The sequence below is a fragment of the Triticum aestivum genome, chromosome 5B (genome assembly GCF_018294505.1).
Source record: "Triticum aestivum cultivar Chinese Spring chromosome 5B, IWGSC CS RefSeq v2.1, whole genome shotgun sequence".
Taxonomy (NCBI): domain Eukaryota; kingdom Viridiplantae; phylum Streptophyta; class Magnoliopsida; order Poales; family Poaceae; genus Triticum; species Triticum aestivum.
Genome location: NC_057807.1, coordinates 28,852,896 through 28,866,887, shown reverse-complemented (window position 1 = coordinate 28,866,887; position 13,992 = coordinate 28,852,896). Strand labels below are relative to the sequence as shown.

Genomic DNA, 13,992 nt, shown 5'->3' with positions numbered 1-13,992 from the left:
CCCGTGATGTGATTAGTAGCGCCACTGTCGGTGTACCAATTTGTGTCTACCCCATATGATGAGGTTGCTGCAGATCCGGCCACCTTCTCTTCTGGAAGATAGTCTTCCGTGAACCGGTACCAGAGTCCATGGCAACGTGGCCTGGCTTGCTGCATATTTGGCAGTGTGGGCGATTGTCATTGCGGAAGCCCCCACCAGCCGGTCCTCCTGGTCCTCCTGGTCCTGGGCGCCCCCCCTGTTGTTGTTGTAGCCAGGAGAGGCACCACCAGAGCCGCGGCCATGTCCACCGCGGCCGCCACCACGACCACGGGACATGCCACGACCATGCTGTTGACCACGCCCACGAGTGGCGGCATTGGCTGAAGATCTGAAGCCGCCTTTGCCGGAGGCTTGAAGAAGCTCGACGCGCTGATCAAAGTTCGCCATCTGGGAGTACAATGCATCTAGCGTAAGTGGTTCAGTACGAGCATCAAGAGGAGATACCAGGGGGTTGTATTCTAGGTCAAGGCCGGCCAGGATGTATGAGATTAGTTCATCTTCGCCAAGTGGTTTGCCGGCAGACGCCAGCTCATCAGCGAACGATCTCATCTTGGCGAAGTAGACCGCGACTGACTGGGTCCCCTTCTCGGCGTTGGAGAGGGAGATCCGACGGTTGTTGATGCGGGAGCGGGAGTGTGACGAAAACATGTTCGTTAGAGCGGTCCATGCCGCGTGCGCCGTCTCCACGACGACCATCTGCGTTAGTACCTCCCTCGTGATCGAGGTCAGGAGGTAGGCGAGCACTTGCTGGTCCTGGGTAACCCAGGCCACGTGCGCCGGGTTGGGGATGCTCGTAGCCTTGCCATCTTTGTCGGTGGTGGTGATGGTTTTCTCAGGCTCGGCGATGGATCCATCTAGGTATCCAAAGAGGGAGGCTCCACGTATCTGGGGAAGGAGTTGGGTCTTCCACAGAAGGAAGTTTTCACGGGTAAGCTTCTCGGTGATTTGGTTGTTGAGGGGATTGGCCGTGGCATGGGATGAGGAGGAAGACATGGCGGCTGGGAAGGAAAGGCTAGATGTGTTTTGGAAGGGAAGCTCTGATTACCATATGAAAGATAAGGAAGCGTGTTTTACCTACCGTAGTAGGCCGCTGGTTTCGTGTTTATATAGGATCAGCAAGCCCTGATCGAGGCGTATACAAAGTATCGTTACAGACTTGGGATACAAGAAAATAAAGAGATAAGAATGAATCTAAACAACTCTAGGCAGGATTCAGTTCTGGTTTTATCTCAACCAAACCGAGTACAACAGAATATCTAGAACTCTCTAGACTATTCCTAACATAAGTAACACATAGAAATATTTTTATTTTCGACGGACATGTAGAAATGCTCACCTCTAGCTAGCATGCATGCATATGGACAGGTGTTGGTCTAGCGTTGCGTATTGTCCACGAGACAGCTAGCTACACCAAATAAACCAAAAACAATGGCAGGTTCATGATTTGCAAGGTTGTCATTGTGAGTATATTCTTCTGATTTTGGCCCTTGAGAGTTAGTTTAATCTGGTAGGACGTCTCTTCGGTGGTAGCCTAGGGCCACCTGCCTATGGGGCATGCAGCCACGTACCCCATGTATGGGGCGAGCTTGCTTGTTCTCACCATACATGATGTTTCAACAGGAGATCGAGCAAATGATAGCCACAATTATCTGTAGATTGTTCTATGTTAGTACTACCTTGTGGAATATGCCGCCATTCGTACCTAGGTCAAACAATATGCAAGTTGCAAGTATGATTAACTAGCTGAGGTGACATAAACAAGAGTGTGTGCGTAGAAGCTGCTAGAGAGTACATGAGATTCTTTGTTTATAAGAGCAAAACATAGATGTAGATTGATGGAAATGGCATTGACATATATGCGATCTGCCAAGTGAATCTAATATATACGTGCGCCATGCTAAGCTAATTATTGATGAACTACCCATCAAGAAAAGATATTCGATATGGCTGTCTACCTTACTGCATATGCCTCTAGATGCTTCTATGGAAATAGAAGTACACAATGTGGTGAACAAATTTTCCCGAAAAGAAACAAATCTATTATACAAGTTCACCGAAAGCACAAAAAAACACCAAACATAATAAAATTAATATCAAGGTTCCTAAACTACCAAACAACCACTAACGCTGCTAGAACGAGCCGCCTATGTGTCTCTGTCTCCGCTCCCGTACCAGAGTCGACTTGACCTTGTCGACCATAGCTGAGTAGTCTTCGTGCACGTGTCCTTAAGGACCAGCACCCCGGAGCCACAGTCGTCGTTCTTGAACCTTTGAATCGATTTGAAGTGCCTAACATCATATCTCGCCATCATACGCATAGTGAGAAACACTAACCTCCACGTATAGTGAGAAACACTAACCTCGCCACCCTAGGAGATGACAAAAATCTAACCTAAGCCCATTTTGTCCACTTTGTACGAGTATGAGTCCACTTTGTCCTAACGTATGAGTCCGAGTATGATCAAAACCTGAAAGACCATTTCAAAGATGGAACATGCACGTAAAGTGCCGCCACTGCCGTGACTAGAAAGCCCTAACCTAAGCTACTAGCCGGAACCTAGGCACCGAATTTTCCTCCCTGCCATCGGTCATCGGAGCGGCAGATAGACAGACAGGAGGTGAATCCGCGAGCTGACTGATGGAGCTTGGAGGGGAGGTGAATGATCTTGATTTGTAATTCTACAGACGGTAAAAATGGTTAGAAGTAGATTAGGTCGCACATGGATCCTTCGTGAAGTATTTCATTCAGGGTGTGCATGGACCGGGTAGGTCAGGTCAAAACATACACGCGGCAGCCACGGGACTTCTAATGTCTGCGCCATGCATGCCTATGGCTGCTAGGTAGATGGATGGGTGAGTAATCGAACGACGTAAAATGATCACATGCATGAGACAAACGATAGTACGTACTCTACTATATATGATGTCTACACAATTTTGTCATCAGATACACATTCAACATTCCAGTTCAGATTTTGCTGCAACTAAATTATATATCTTGAGATTCTTAAACGTAACATGCATGGTGATAAAAGAAAACAATATAATGTAAGTCTGTTTAAGTGATATTGCCATCGGATAGGTATTTCAGTTACAATTTATATGCGCATAAATTGTAATATAGTAGTATGTCAACATAGTTATCATAGAGTAGCAAATATCTCAATGGTTCTAGTTAAAACCATTCAAGTCTGTACTGATTTCGTAGCATGTTATGATGCCACAAGATGACAAAACTGTAACGATGTAGCGACCGAAATATGAATTAGGTAATTGAATTATGTATGCACATTATATGGAAATTTTCTCATGACGTACTATTTAGTTGTCTTTTAAGCACCTTGTTTAATACTTCTTTTGTAAACAAATATAAGAATGTTTAGATAACTAAAGTAATGATCTAAACGCTCTTATACTTCTTTATGGAGGGAGTACAATTGACGGAGTTCACCGTCGCCTTTAAAATGGAAATTCAGTTTTAGCATAAAAGAGCACTTATGTAAGACGCATAAACATCTGAGAGCTTCATCCATAATAACCTCCAAGTTTAGTTTATGAGTGACTTTTCAGACCAGCGCTCACACCATTAGGAGTTGCACTAATACGTAATTTAAAAAAAAACTACACTAATGATGGCGTGTGGGCCTATCTCCTGTGCCATTGCTTTTTTGGCCATCGCCTTTTTTGCTGCTTTAGCCGACTGCATTTTTTTAGGGCACTCATAGGCACCGAGGCGCCGGCTCTAATTTGAACCGGTCACACAGCAGCCGCAGGATTAGCGCGTCCTGAACCGCCTGATTTGCCAGCTGGCCCATGTCCCTCGTTGACTTGGTCTTCCACCATCGTGAGATCCTAAAAAATCCTTCCTCTCTGCAAGTAGTTCCCGCGCCAATGCTCGTCCCCGCCGGCTGCAGACCACGCAACAGGTCACGCCTCCCCCCTCCCCTTTAGATCGTAGTTCGACACCTCCGCCTCATCGGCAGTCGTAGCCCGGCTCCAACAGGACACCATCGCTCCTCGTTGCAAAAACAACGCAAAATACGGCTGACGCCTCTCACATTGCAGCACCTAGCCTCGTCGTCTCCGTAGCGTGTCCGTCGCAGCACCACCGTGCTGCCGGCCATAGCTCTCACCATCGTCTGCTCATACCATTGGCGTTCCCCTGGTTGAGGCATTTTTCACATGTGGAAGCTTTTTCGTCATTGCCGCTTGAAGTTTTTCCTCCCGCTGGTTGAAGCTTTTTCATCACCGCTTGAAGCTTTTCCACCATTGAAGCTTGTTTCCCACGGTGGGAGATTTTTCCTCATGCCACTTTGAAGCTTTTCCCCTAGCAGGATGAAGCTTTTCTACAGCCGGTTGAATCTTTTTCCAAAACGGTTGAAGCATTTTCTCCCGGGAGGAAGCTTTTTTCCCATGCCCCTTGAATCTTTTTCCACAGCCGACACTTGACTAGTTCCAGCATAATAAAATGCCGCTCGTAGCTCATGTATGCATCGGTTATAGCTTCCCCCCCCCCCCCCGGTTCCAGCATTCCCAGCATCGAATGCCGCATTTTGCGACCACCGCATCCCGCCCATAGCACAACCAGCAGCGGCCACCGGATGGTAGCAGTAGGGTAGTCCCCTTGGATCGGCGAAGCACACGGCCGGCAACGGCCGCCGGTAGGCAGCAGCGCAGGGGGAAAGGAAAGAAGAAATACGACCACTGGAAAGGATGTGTCTGGAGGTAGGGGTGAGGGCGGTAGCTGGGAAAAAGATAAGGGAGGAGGGGTTGTCCACGTGGGGCCCAACAAAAACAGGAGTCTCACACAGCACGCGACTTGGGCGGGCGCAGGGCGCCACACTACAAGAAATATGTCAACTTGTGACCTTGACTATTGGTCACTAAAAGGTCATTATTTTTCATTTGCAACCTTTTTGTGACCAAAAACACAAGGTCAAAAGCTGGCGGTCGTAAACTGAAATTAACGACCTACTCTGTGAGAAGGTCGTAGACGTTTACGACCAAAATAGAAGGTCATGGATTCCATGACCTTCTGTTTTGGTCACTAGTTGTCTGCCCAGGCCACGTCGGATCTGATGTGGCAATCTGACGTGGCAAAGTTGCGACCAATTGAAAAGGTCGTTGATAAGATTCAGCCCGGTCCAATTTGGTGTTTTACATGGGCCGAGCCCAATAATTCCGCCTTTTTAATATTTATTTTTTCTGTAAGTTACACGGGCCAAGCCCATTTCAGCCTTTTATTTATTTCTGGGTTGGGGCCTTTTAACATTGTTTGGGCCATTATATTTTGGAGCTGGTCCCACTTGTCATCTTCTCATACATTGGGCCCACTTGACAGAAAATTCAAAACTGCTTTGATTATTTTCGTAAGTGAATCCCACAAGTTAGGTTTCCATTCCACACATTTTCAAATCACGAACACAATCAATATTTCAAACAGAACAATAAAAATGTAGTTCATCAAATAAAACTAACTAAGTCTACTACAATCTGTACATAGTTATTACAACCCAGATATGCCTACTATTACAATATTACAATATTTACATTCTATTACAATCAAATAGAAGAGACGACTCTTTGCTGAGTAGAGCTGTATGGTTTCGAACTTCATATTTTGTAGACCCAGAGCTCCTGGACACAAAGAGAAACATCATTAGAGATTAGAGTGTACACATGCCAGGTCTAGCATTGGTTTAAAATAACTAATAATCACATGACAGAATCTGAATGCAGCATATAAAAAGAACTAGTTCATTTCATCAGTATGAGATCTAACTGTTTGCCACCCGGTAGATAACCTACCAGGGAGGCCTTGATATAAACAGGGGTACGTGTAAATATATGTGTTCACAGGCTTGAATACATTGCCAGGAACTGTAAGTACAGAACATGTAACATGGTGGCTACATAAACAGAACAAGATGTGGCATGCTTAAAAGCCCGAGCCCGTGCTATGCCTATATATAATCAGGTGCAGCTTAAATATACGTGGGCACATACTGAAAGGAACAAGATAGCATGATGATATCCGATCGACTAGATTTGGGAGAAACCTGATTGAGCCAACAAAAAAAAATAGAGCAAGATTTGAGCTGCACCTACAGAGTGTTACTTATGGTGGAACTGCAGGAGACTTGCTCGGATTTAGTCAACACGAATTGTAAGTGTAAAGCTGATCATCTTGGCTGTTACACACGAAAAGAAAAGACAATGTGTTTTTTAGACTGCATGGTCAACAACAACAACAAATGTACATAATTTTTAGGTACACAAGCATGCGTAGCAAGCATTAAAAGTTCAATCTGTTTGGGGGAAGGCACCATTGATCTCATTCTCACAGCCATACTTACACACACATGCGGTTTTAATTAATTAAATGAGCAGGCAACAAAGGCAATTACAAATCTAGGGGCAGGAGGTAGTGAGAGCAACTCAAATATACACTACTAGAGGGATCGTCAAGATGTAGGGGATGGAGGTGTCTCACTTGGTTTCAAAGTAAGATGCACACAAATACAACCACATAAATATAGCAGTGCATAGTACTGAGGAAACATGGACATCTCTTTGCCAACATATGTGTAATTCGGATCAGCAATAGCAAGCCCAGTTGGTATGCTTCTCATACGGAGCAAACCCAGCGACCTCCGTGATCAAGTTCCTGACGAAATGCACCCTGTTGGTACCTTTCTGCAAACCAAAATGGTAACCGGTCAGAACAATGAGAATGAAAAACTTATACAGGAGTAAACATCATAATAATATGAATTCTTACTACCACAAAGGATCTATTGCACTTGAGAATGAAGGAATTGTCACATATTCAACAAATTCAGAATCTAAACAGAATTTCATCTACCAAATAAACTAGAATGCCTCAAATCCAGTCTGCTAAGAGTATTTATTTATCTACACTACATAGTCAAAGAAATTTCGAAAGAAAGCCCATGTTGTGAAATCCAGGCAGCTATATGAAATATGTTGTTGGCACACAAGATTCACAATATCTACTTCAAAGTTCTACAGAAACTCTGAAGCCGACATACTCAAGTCGAAAATAGTCTAGAAGTGCAAACAGAGATGTCAAATGTGAATCAAATAAGCCTTCCATACAGTAAAACAAACAAACAAACAGCTCTGTATTGTGATCTACTAGTATTAACAAACAGTGAAAATCTCACATCAATGATCTTAGAGGTGTATGTGATACAGTAAAACAAACAAACATCTCTGTGTTGTGATGTACTACTAGAAATATACTTGAAGCAAATAAAACTGACTTGTAACTAAGGATATTCCATGGATAGGAGAGATGCACCAAGTTAACATGATGGGAATGCAGTGAAATTTTGGACGAGAATGACAGTAGGTCCAAAGTGATATAGCAGAAATGTTTGTGGATGCATATATTTTTCTCAGATCCGTATTGAGCAAGTGTAGGAGTTAGGAATTAAGCCAATGTACATAGATTGACACAATTTGCCAACATCTAGCAGTATAAGGACATCAACATATTTTGGAGCATGACAATTATTCTTTTTGAGGATTACTGCAGCATTATAGAAACGGGATTGCCTGGTGATAGATGGCATTGTTACCAGAAGTAGAGCACATGCATAAATTATTGGAATTAATGTCCTAGGTTTGTTCTTCCTCAGCTAGATCAAGGATCCTAATGCAGCAAGGGAGAGGGTCATCACCTACAGAAGTAGAAAAGTAAGTCTTCTGAAATTAGGATAATATAAACAAGGGACCTGACATTATATTTTTCACACTATATAGTAGCATTACAAGATTGGAATTTGCTTCAAGTCCTTGGAATATGTACTCCCAAGTAAAGCCAAGCCCTCGTGCCCCGATCCAGAGAGGTGCCAGCCGGTGCAGGACTGAATCAGCAAAAGCCCAGCCTGAAACCCCAAACATGTCCAATAGATTGGCCAACCTTGCACTGTCAGTGTAGGACGGTGGTTGCATAGCAGTAAAGTGTTAGCAGGTGGTGATGACCCAACCCCAAGCCCATTGAGCTTCACAATGTCTGTCCCAGCAGCTCAATTCCCTTCACATGGCTCAATCCCAACCCCCAAACTACTCGAGGCCTCGTTGCCACCACTGTTTCACACTTGCATATGAACTTTGCACGGCAGCAGACCAAGCACAATCCAACAAAGTCAGATAAGGCTAGCTACCATCCACCAACCATTTCGAGACTAGTACTAGGACGACGAGGACGAGGACTCAGACCCAATCCGCAGCTCCGCAAATTCTCGTCGAGAGGAAGCGGGCCTGAATTCTCCCAGATCGCGAGCGAAAATGAGGGAGGGGATGGGTAGGGGGGATACCTTTTCGTTCTTGAAGCGGGTGCGGATGTTGTCGAGCTCCTTGTCAATGCGGAGGCGCTCCTGCTCCTTGTTGTGGCCTTCCTCGCAAGGATCTAAGCCCAGGGGGGTGATTCAAAGCAGAACTCAGGATACCATGAGTAGAGATAGAATACAAAGAAGTCTATCTGGTAATAGGCAGAAGGATAAGAGGAGGAAGGAAGAGGTTACCCCGATGCTCTCGAGCATGTTGACGATGTCGTAGATCGGGCGCCTCTCGACGCCGAGGCACCTGGACGCGTCGTCCAGCCCGATGGACTCCATGCCATCCCGGTCATACAGGGCCACGAAGCTGCAGGGGCACGCACACCAGAATTGGGTAAGGGAAACGCAGATCCCCAGACACGGAGGAAAGATGGGTGGCAGGGCACTGACTTGGAGAAGAGCAGGCCGAGCGACTTCTGCGTGCGGCTGTAGGCGTGGTGGTGCAGCCTCGCGCCCCCGCCACGCTCGGCGAACAGCGGCAGCGGCAGCTGGTTCGGAATCGGAAGCCGCGGGAGGGGCGCCGGCGCCATCGCCGTCGGCTCCACGGCTGTCGAAGAGGGGGGCGTGGCCATCGTCGTCGCCGCCGATCCGCGTGCGGGCAGAGACAGGACCTGTGTCGTGTCGGGGGCGGGGGCGCCGGCCGTTGAAAGGAATCCGGCGTGTGCTCGAACGAATTGGGCAGCGGGGAAGAGGAGTGGGGTGGGAGCGGTTGGAGGCGGCGGCGGATTAAAGTCGAAGAGAGAGGTTGGGGGCGGCGGCTCCACCAGATCGGACCGAGGGAGAGCAGAGGGGCTCGCTGGTGGAGGCGGGGGAGTGAGGGAGAGAAAGAATGGAGGCGGGGGGGGGGGGGTTGGGTGGAAAATGTCCATTAGGACTGACCTAGGGTTTCGTCTCGGGTGGGTTTGGGCCGTTGGATTCGAAAGCATCCGATGGTGGTTGATCCGTGATCCGTGTGATATGCTCATGGTCCAATCAGAATGCAGCAAACCATTTGATGACCTTATGACCATATAAATTGGTCGTGATCGATTCAAGATAAAAAAATTCATTCCATTTTCCAGTACTCAAAATGAGTTTTTTTGTGAAAGTCATATCAAATATTTGTTCAAATGATATCATATTTTGCACAAGTTTACATCATGGATTTGCAAACAATATTACCAAAGGAAGTTTTCATTTTCTTTGGACGAAAAAATCATTTTCCATTTTTCGAGTGCCTAAAAGGAGGTTTTTTTTGTGAAGAACATACCAAATAATTGTTGCAAAATTGGACCAAATCATTTTTATAAAATACTAGGACATATTTAATGCACAATTGACCAAATGGTTTGGTGTAAAAAGTTTGGGTCCACCTCTGGTGAAAAAGACAAATTTCTGCCGAATCAGCTAGAAGCGGGTCAAATTTGAACTGTAGCTGCCTTGTAGTTTGCTCTTTATTTTTTTCCAAAAATCATTTCTTGGTACATAAGTATCTATTTAATTAGAGAAATAGCAAAAAAATTCCAAGATTCAACCACTAGCTAGGAACGCTCATTCCCGCCGTTTTGACCGCATTTTGAAACAGGCATGAAAAATTCAAAAAAATCAAAAAATTGGGAAACCTTCGCATTGTGTCATTATATGTGGACAAGTTCCCAGGAAAAATAATAAACTTGTAATACGGCAATTATTTTAAAAAAGTGTTTTAAAAAATGAGCTATCATGCATGAAGATTCATGGCCTTCAAGCCAAATGATCAATCTTATGGCCACATTCATGGCATAGTTTGTTCAAATGATCCCATATTGTGCACAAGGGTGCATCTTGGAATTCCAAACAATGTTACCTAAGGGAGTTTTCACTTTCATTGCACAAAAGAGCCATTTTCCATTTTTCGAGTGCCCCAAATGAGGTATTTTTGTGAAGGACCTACCAAATCATTATTGCAAAAGTGGACCAAATCATTTTTAATATACTAGGCCATATTTAATGCACAATTTACCAAATGGTTGGGTGTAAAAACTTTTGATCCACCTCTGATGAAAAAGACAAACTTCGGCCGATTTAGTTGGAAACGGGTCAAATTTGAACTGCAGCTGCCTCATAGTTTGCTATTTATTTTTTCCAATAATCATTTCTAGGTACATAAGTATCTATTTAATCAGAGAAACACAAAAAAAATTCAAGATTCAACCACTAGATAGGAACGGTCATGCCCGCTGTTTTGACCGCATTTTGAAACTGGCATAAAAAATTCGAAAACAATCAAAAAAATGGGAAACCTTCGCATTGTGTCAATATATATGTCCAAGTTCCCAGGAAAAATAATAAACTTGTAATACGGTAATTATTTTAAAAAAGTGTTCTCAAAAATGAGCTATCATGCGTGAAGATTCATGGCTTTCAAGCCAAATGATCAATCTTATGGCCACATTCATGGCATAGTTTGTTAAAATGATCTCATATTGTGCACAAGGGTGCATCTTGGAATTCCAAACAATGTTGCCTAAGGGTGTTTTCACTTTCATTGCACAAAAGAGCCATTTTCCATTTTTTGAGTGCCCCAAATGAGGTTTTTTGTGTAGGACCTACCAAATAGTTATTGCAAAATTGGACCAAATTATTTTTCTAAAATACTAGGCCATATTTAATGCACAATTGACCAAATGGTTGGGTGTAAAAAGTTTTGATCCACCTCTGATGAAAAAGATAAATTCCCGCCGATTCAGTTGGAAAAGGGTCAAATTTGAACTGCAGCTGCCTCATAGTTTGCGATTTATTTTTTCCAAAAATCATTTCTAGGTACATAAGTATCTATTTAATCATAGAAAGATCAAAAGTTTTCCAAGATTTAACCACTAGATAGGAACGGTCATTCCCGCCGTTTTGACCGCATTTTGAAACAGGCATAAAAAATTCAAAAAAAATCAAAAAATTGGGAAACCTTCGCATTGTGTCATTATATGTGGCCAAGTTCCCACGAAATATAATAAACTTGTAATACGGCAATTATTTTAAAAAAGTGTTCTCAGAAATGAGCTATCATGCGTGAAGATTCATTGCTTTCAAGCCAAATGATCAATCTTATGGCAACATTCATGGCATAGTTTGTTCAAATGATCTCATATTGTGCACAAGGGTGCATCTTGGAATTCCAAACAATGTTGCCTAAGGGAGTTTTCACTTTCATTGCACAAAAGAGCCATTTTCCATTTTTTGAGTGCCCCAAATGAGGTTTTTTTGTGAAGGACCTACCAAACAATTATTGCAAAATTGGACCAAATTATTTTTCTAAAATACTAGGCCATATTTAATGCACAATTGACCAAATGGTTGGGTGTGAAAAGTTTTGATCCACCTCTGATGAAAAAGACAAATTCCCGCCGATTCAGGTGGAAACAGGTCAAATTTGAACTGCAGCTGCCTCATAGTTTGCTCTTTATTTTGTCCAAAATACATTTCTAGGCACATAAGTATCTATTTAATCAGAGAAACATCAAAAGTTTTCCAAGATTCAACCACTAGCTAGGAACGGTCATTCCCGCCATGTTGACCGCATTTTGAAACGGGCATAAAAAATTCAAAAACAATCAAAAAATTTGGGAAACCTTCGCATTGTGTCAATATATATGTCCAAGTTCCTACGAAAAATAATAAACTTGTAATACGTCAATTATTTTAAAAAAGTGTTCTCAGAAATGAGCTATCATGCGTGAAGATTCATGGCTTTCAAGCCAAATGATCAATTTTATGGCCACATTCATGGCATAGTTTATCCAAATGATCTCATATTATGCACAAGGGTGCATCTTGGAATTCCAAACAATGTTTCCTAAGGGAGTTTTCACTTTCATTGCACAAAAAAGCCATTTTCCATTTTTCGAGTTCCCCGAATGAGGTTTTTTTTGTTAAGGACCTACCAAATAATTATTGCAAAATTGGACAAAATCATTTTTCTAAAATACTAGGCCATATTTAATGCACAATTGACCAAATGGTTGGCTGTAAAAAGTTTTGATCGACCTCTAGTGAAAAAGACAAATTCCCGCTGATTCAGCTGGAAACGGGTCAAATTTGAACTGCAGCTGCCTCATAGTTTGCTATTTATTTTTTCCAAAAATCATTTCTAGGTACATAAGTATCTATTTAATCAGAAAAACATCAAAAGTTTTCCAAGATTGAACCACTAGCTAGGAACGGTCAAGCCCGTCATTTTGACCGCATTTTGAAACGGGCATAAAAAATTCAAAAACAAATCAAAAAATTGGAAAACCTTCGCATTGTGTCATTATATGTGACCAAGTTTCCAGGAAAAATAATAAACTTGTAATACGGAAATTATTTTTAAAAAGTGTTCTGAGAAATGAGCTATCATGTGTGAAGATTCATGGCTTTCAAGTCAAATGATCAATCTTATGGCCACATTCATGGCATAGTTAGTTAAAATGACCTCCTATCATGCAGAAGGGTGCATCTTGGAATGACAAACAATGTTGCCTAAGGAACTTTTCATTTTTTTGGACGAAAATTCATTTTCCATTTTTTCGAGTGCCCAAAATGAGTTTTTTTGTGAAGGACCTACCATATATTTGTTGCAAAATTGGACCTAATAAATTTCATAAAATACTAGGCCATATATAATGCAAAATTGAAAAAATGTTTGGGGGTCAAAAGTTTCGATTCAGTTGGAAGCGGGTCAAATTTGAACTGCAGGTGCCTCATAGTTTGCTCTTTATTTTTTCCAAAAATCATTTCTAGGTAAATAAGTATCTATTTAATCAGAAATACATGGTTTAATGGCGAGACATCAAGGTTTGAACGGTGGCCGAGGGCCCCAACTCTAGAGCGCATACGCTCGCATGCCGCCGCGTGGTCACCGTGTGACCGTGGCGTTGTCATGCGTTCTAGGCGGCCTAGGCATGTCTAGTGGGTTGGGAACTCCCCAGGTAGGTTCTAGGAAGAAAATTATAACATAAGATTCTCATGAGGAGACTGAACCATGCTCAAACATGAACTAGCAGCCAAGTGTTTGATTAGCGTTACGGGAAATGCACATGGCCAATGGGCGTGAGTATTGGCTGAGGATGATCATATACTAAGAAGAATGTCTTCCCAAATTTTTAGGTAAATCAAGAATATATAAATAACACTTCCTTCACAAAGTGCTGCTCTAAACATAATAGGAAAATGAACATTGTTGAGTTATTTTTGAACTAGGCAAGGAAGGTTTTTGACATATTTGATGAAGATATGATCCAAACAATTTATGAGAATTTTTTGGGAATTTTTTGAATAACAGAAATATAGGTTGCTTCACAACCTAGGGCAAAAATTGACACATGGACATGACACATAGGCAAAACTGATGAGATGGCGCCTAGTCATCACAACCCACTACAATCTACAAGGCTATGACCATCTATATTGGTCATTAACAACTAGGAATAAGGCAGGGGACTAGCACTATTTGCTTTATGACCATTTCGTGTAAGGAAATTATGACCTTTCTGACCAAAATGGACGCAATGGTTTAGGGTTTGGAGCCCCCCGAACAGCTTTTGACCAATTGGTCTCAAATGGTCATAGATCTATAACCAATTCTTCCAGG

The 13,992-nt window shown here is 42.9% G+C and overlaps 1 pseudogene; it reads right to left on the bottom strand.

Moving 5' to 3' along the window:
* Positions 1-410: 410 nt before the first annotated feature.
* LOC123118174 (uncharacterized) lies at positions 411-549 on the bottom strand (annotated as a pseudogene).
* Positions 550-13,992: the final 13,443 nt, after the last annotated feature.